Source organism: Stylophora pistillata, chromosome 1 (assembly GCF_964205215.1).
Source record: "Stylophora pistillata chromosome 1, jaStyPist1.2, whole genome shotgun sequence".
NCBI lineage: Eukaryota > Metazoa > Cnidaria > Anthozoa > Scleractinia > Pocilloporidae > Stylophora > Stylophora pistillata.
Window position 1 is genome coordinate 21,148,120 of NC_142519.1, and position 6,429 is coordinate 21,154,548.

The following is a 6,429-nucleotide window of genomic DNA, read 5'->3' on the forward strand; positions in this document are numbered from 1 at the left end:
AAGGCGTTGTGAACGTGTCTCTTGCTTGTCACTTCCCAACTAAGGGAGGGATGCAATGCAAAAATATTAATTGTAAGAAGATCGTTAAGATTTCCTCGCTCGAAGGTTAAGAATTTCACGGGATATCCTTGTTTCATGAGCTATCCTTGTTTCATGAGCTATCCTTGGTGTCGTTTGGGACACTTCGGATTGGTGAAAGATTAAGCTTCTGGTTGCGTTTTTAAGTGCGAATTATTGGCGAAATTTCCTTCGATACGTTGGAAAGCTTAGAAAGACGAGAATTTGACATTGCCTCGTGGCTTAGATTCCCTTAATAGTTTGGAGTGCGTTGGTGATCGAAGTTGTGCTTTTCTATCGGAACTAGTACGGTAAGGTAAGGTTTCGGTTGCACTTCATGCTAGTATTTTTGTTAAATTTAAATATTACAACCATTCTTCAAAGATCGCGTTCAAGTTTCGGGCTAAATACTGTCAGATGTATACCGATAAAGCGTCCGAGTAACCACTAACCTGGATTCATTGAATCCTTCTGTGTCGAGGGATGATTTTTTTTTTTTTTATCATTTTGTTTGGGACATGCAAAACTAGATGATACATAATTAAAAAACGAGACAGATCTCCGTGTTTCAATGACCGAAAATTTGTGATTTTCTTCCAGCCTCATTATAATTTTTATTATAATGTTACATGTAGCAATCTCATAGTGTCTACATTGATGGTTATTATGGAGACAATTGAAGACATGTATTCATGGTAATTGTATGGGACTACGCAAAAATTCAACCTCTGGTATGGTTGATGTCAAACATCATATATCCTGGAAAGTCAACTCATAAACTGTTGACACGTATCATGAAGATCTGGTATCTTTTATAAAGGATAGGGTGCTCTCTCCCATGCTCTCCAGCAAGAAACAGTTGGGTTACAATGCATTAAATCATTCTCTTTGCTCGCACAGAAGGGGACACATTTGCAGCAAAATTACTCTTCACTTAATAATATATGCTTTTTGATTGAAATCAGTGGCTGACGTAAGCCACTTTCTTTCTTTTGATCTATTTAGAATAAAGCCCTTTGAACTAAATCATAAGGAATATGATAATGATATGCATGTTATATGTTACCACACTTTACATACTTTTTCAACTATGTGTGTCCAATATTGAAATGAAATAAATACTAATTCATGCACAATTGAATACTTAATTCAGTAGAGACTATTGCCTATTATTAGCAATTATTGCTCCTACATGTGTTAGCAAGAACTTGGTCTTGTTGACTTTCATTGTGAGCCTTTGGTGATCCATATATTAGGGGAGACACTCGCTGCAACTATCTTTGCAAAGAAAATACTAATCTTTTCACCCCTACTTAATTTCATACATACAGTCATGGATGACAACCAGCAGCAAAGCAAAGTAAACAAAAGTGCCAATGAGGTGGTAAGCTCCATTGTAAACATTTTCTCGGAAAATTATGCACTAGTTATAAAAAGGTAAATGTTGTGATTAATTTTTGTCCTTGGTATAAGCATAATTTTCCTTTGGTTTTGTTAATGATATGAATGAAAATGCATTTTGTGTAAATAAAGATAAAATGTAGCTCCTAGAGTGTAAGTTATGATGAGATGATGTGTCACCATCAATTTGGCCTCTATTAAAAGTAAAAGAATTAAACTAAGGATGAAACTGAACCACAGCATACCTATACTAAACCCTCATTTAATTGTATCAATATTATTATTTTTCTGGTGTTCACCCAATAGATTCAATCCACTGACAGACAAAGATGGCAATACCTGTACATTTTACCATTACTCTTAGGCTAAGGCACATGTAGAAAGCAATATTTCACAAAACAACAACGTATGCAAGGTTTAAATTTTCAGACCTTTACTGCTTGTTTTTATGAGTGGTTCCAGGATTTTCTTGCACAAAGAGGTCTGGTTGAGTGTAGCAGTCACCATATTTTTCAGTATGATGGTTTCACAGTAACTGTTGTATGAATTAATGTACCCTTCTCCAATATTAATTTTGCAAACTTGTCACTGACAAAGAGCTAGTTCATGATTAGACGCTGATCATTTCATTGATTGCCATGCTCTACATTTATCGTTGAAGTATCACCATATTTATCTGTGTATAAGTCGACTCTTTATGACGGAAAAATTAGCCCAAAAAATCACCCTCGTCTTTTACACGGATCATAGATAAAGACCTGACCCAAGCAATCCATGAAATTAGCATAACAATTGCCTGAAGTCCATTAGGAAAACCAGGTTCACAATACCAGTTCTAATTGTGTTCAAGTTTTGTCAGTTTTCACTGCGTTCTTCATTGATGAAAAAGTTTTAAATAATAAATTTTATGTGGCTTAAACAGAAACCTAGTGGGGCTGATTTCTATTGTATCTTCTGATGTGTAGAGCAGACAATTTTCCTTACAGCTTGGGTGCTGAATTATCATTTTCAGCAAATGATTACAGTAACTTAGTGACCTGGCAAATGCTGTTTTCTTGTGCGGTCTTGTTTGTTACGTGCGTGGACCATCTATGTTAAATATTGTGTAGTTTCCAAGATGGCCGTGTTTTCATCAAGCAATCCTTTGAAGCTCTTCGGTGTTCCTTTAGTCTACTAAATCTCCTTTCAAAAGGTTATTTAAATGCATGAAGATTTCATTTTCAAAACGATGTACAAAACATGGTGAATTACTTCTCCAGTAAATCGAAGTGGTTGTATATGCTTAAATCATGAATCTTGGTATGTAAACAAGTGCTACTAAACTTCACAGCACATGGTTACATTTTGCTCTGTTCACCGTGTTTTCAATACATTCTCAGAAATAAGAGATCAACCATATGGGAAATTTCTGTCTGTCTGAATTTTTCTTTACTAGAAAAAATGAAAAATCTGATTTTCAACCTTGAAAATGGGGGTCAACTTATACATGGATAAATACGGTAATTAACTCCTTCGCTATCAGTAATTGCATTAAAGATTCTGTGTTAGAAACCACAGCAACGTATTCCAAAATCTAATGTTGTCCTCAGCACAATTTCATTTTTTGAGCAAGGCAAAGCTAAAAATCAATCAAGGGCCACACAGACATCACAGAGACAACATTGCTATGTATAATGTTTATGTACTCAGATATGTAAAGGCTACTCTATTCATTCATTCAATGTCAATACTCTCCCTCATAGTAAAGTAAGTAAAGTCTGTTTACGAGCCGAGTGGCCCATAAGGCCGGAGCTTAACTCCGGTTTCTGTAGCGTGAAGCTACTAGGAGTATTTCTACCTCCCCCTGGATGGGATGCTAGTCCATCGCAGGGTTACCCCCAGCATTAAATTGCCAGTACCCATTTATACAACTGGGTGGAGAGAGGCACTGTGAGAGTAAAGTGTCTTGCCTAAGAACACAACACAATGTCCCGGCCGGGGCTTGAACCCGGACCACTCAATTCAGAGTCGAGCACACTAACCATGAGGCCACCATGCCTCCACATACTCTCCCTCATAGTAGTTATAATTTTTAGCCAACTTGGGAAATAGCAACCAAAAATGGACCCTTTTGGACATCCAAACTTTTAAATTTCAAGGGGAAGGTTCCCCAGACTTTGCCATCCAAGTGGGAATAAATGGCTGCCACATTGTCATTTTGGTCCCTCCTAGCTGCTCAAATGTTGTCCATCCTTTCCACAATCTTACCAAAGCCTCCATATGTGTAGTAATAAGAACATTGAAGTGAAGAGTGCTATCTCAGCAAGAGATGATGATCATGCATGCACACTTTTAATAGAGTCATCCTTGCAGATGTTTGGCAAGGTATTGCATTCTTTGCTCAAAATCTAGTTTACATAGACCTGGGAAAAAAGAATGGGGTGTAGCAGTCATTCAGGTCGGTTAATTGCTCCAAGCTCTAGTTTTATACCACTGCTCATCTGGTTATCTTTCTTGCCAATACTCTTTCTGGTTATTTGGGTTTTCTTGGAAACTCAGGCTCTTGCCATTGAGAAGAAGCATGATATGTGTTTACAAAATTAAAAGCAAAGAAAAGTGAAGAAAAAAATGGAGATTAACAGGATGGTATCAAAGACTGGTATAATTTTTCTTTTGCAGGGGGGTAGCTAGTTTTTTAGTTTTGAATCAGAGTTTTAGCCTAAGTATGTCTAAGTTTCTACACTTGTTGTTTAGTCTTGTGATTTCTTACTTTAAGAAGTAACTAAAGGTAAAATTTTTTGAATTTTTTTTTTGATTACAGCCAATTGAGTCTGTAAATGGAAAGTAAACACAAAATAATGATGGTAAGGAACAAATTGCTTGCACTATAAATTATTGAAAGTAGTATGCACTCTCCATATTTGTTATTTTTAATTGACATGCTTTGCACAGGTGTTGTGTAATAAGTGTGAATAATGAATAAGACTGTGCAGCGAATTAGCTCGTGTTGCAGCATCCCATATCCAATAAATTCAATAGAAGACCCTTCGGTCATTTCACGCCTTATTGGATCTTGGCACGTCCTTAAAAGAAAAGTTGCTTGAGACATATTTTTATCGTAAACATTTATGAAGCTTTCTTCTGATATAAAGTTTGCTAAAATTTTAGTGAAACTACTGTAGTGTGCAAACAATTTTTTTCCCGAAGGACACCCGCAAAAGTGGGAAGTAACCTTGAGCTTGTCGCATGCGATTAAGTCGTATCATATAAATCTGCCCTAAAAACGAAAAATTTACATTACTTTTATATATTGAAGTGAATGCTTTGATACACAGTGGCTTTAGCCTCTGCATATCCTCTAATGTTTTTCTCTGAATACCTGGGAGCTGAGCAAACTGGTAACCACCCATATTTTCTCGTTCTCTTTAAAATAGGATTGTTGATCAATTTTTGCTGAGCTGGCTACCATGGCTCAAGATGGAGGACCACGTGGTGAGATAAACTAACTTCTTCTCTGCCATCCTGAGAGGGTTTCTCATACTTTCAGAATAGAACAGAATTTTGGCTAACCTAACAACTCAACAGGAAATCGTCCCTTTTAGATTGAATGTTCTAAGGGAGTTCTTGAAGTTGCTTTGAGGTTTATCACCTATCATGAAATAAAACCAGTGAACAAGGCTGTAATGAATTACACACAAATTCAGATGAGGGTGTCTGGCATAGTGAAGTACTGGTGCATTTCATCCCTGAGAAGCAATCAAACTACTGTTTTCTCACTTATAACATTACTTAAAAATTAATAATCAGCGACTTAGGTGTCAGGCTTATCAAAGAATATTGGCACGGAAAGAAGTACTCTCCCTAATGGTTCAGGTGTACATTCTAGGGTGAACGTTATTGTATTTCTAGTATGAACATTGGTGGTGATATTTTTGACGAAGGCCATCACTGGACGGCCATGTTTACGGATTTTGAAGGAAGTATTAAACCACAGAGGCTCAGGGCTAAACAGCTTTGTAAAATGTCGTATATTGATGTTACTAAGCGATACATTTCTTATGTTTTGAAGAGCATGTGATTAACATGGACTGGCTGGAACAAGAAATAGTTATGGAAGAGCAGCTGGAAAGAGGAAGAGAAGAACAAAGAAAAAGGGAGGAGCAAACGAAAAGAGAGAAACAAAGAAAGGGAGAAGATCATTTTTCCGACACATACCTATACTTAAGTTATCCCTTTTAAAATTTTCAACCTATATATCTATGTCACACAGTAATTCCTCTTTTTTTCAAATATGTGAAATCATAATCTCTTGGAAAACTACTCTATCAGGGATATAAATTTAATGTATATTGTTTCTTTTTTTATTTTTAAGTGAGCTTAATGATCTTGTTTATAATAGGACAGCCATATTAGTACGTCAATGTCATCGGAAGACATTAAATATTTGGAAGAGAAACTTAAAACTTGTCCTTTGCTTACATAGATTTTTCTTTTGAAGCCCTACTAAGTGACTCTTGATGTCATGTTAAGTTCTCCTTCGGTTCCACAAGTAAACGGGTAGCTCCTTGGAATGGGACGACAGTAGTTCATCCTAAGTCACCAAGGGCTTCTTTTGCCATGAACCCTTCAATTATTCTGTTACAATGTTTTATCTGGCGGTGAATAGTACCCGTGAGCCTCTACGAAGACGTTCACTTTGCTGGTCAAGCAAAGATAAAGCAATAGTTTGCCGTCAATATATGCGCATGCATCTGTGTATACAGCGACTTCTGGGAAAATTTCTCATTGCCTGAAGACATTTTTAACGCTAAATTGACTTAAATTCCAGGGGTGTGAATAATATGCACACCCTTTTCAACAATCAGAACATCACAGTGGTGAAACATAACACCAAAACTTGCATACTGATAAATATTTTATGGGGAAGGCTACATTCTCTTTTCCAGCAAAATAATCTCCTCAAACTAAGTGATATTTGTCGAATAATCCTAA

At 36.5% G+C, this 6,429-nt stretch overlaps 1 long non-coding RNA gene across 7 annotated transcripts in view; it reads left to right on the plus strand.

Annotated features, from left to right (window-relative positions):
* Window positions 1-5,900, plus strand: part of LOC148741634 (uncharacterized) — a 7,067-nt gene extending 1,167 nt beyond the window's left edge. For 2 of the 7 annotated variants that reach the window (XR_015994862.1, XR_015994860.1), the window contains 3 exons: window positions 1,389-1,494; window positions 4,872-4,929; window positions 5,507-5,900. This is a non-coding gene — a long non-coding RNA (uncharacterized LOC148741634). Of the gene's footprint in view, window positions 1-18; window positions 374-1,388; window positions 1,495-4,258; window positions 4,302-4,871; window positions 4,930-5,506 lie in introns of those variants that run through there. The other 5 variants (XR_015994866.1, XR_015994868.1, XR_015994865.1 and 2 more) reach the window with 5 other exon arrangements.
* The last annotated feature ends 529 nt before the right edge of the window (window positions 5,901-6,429 follow it).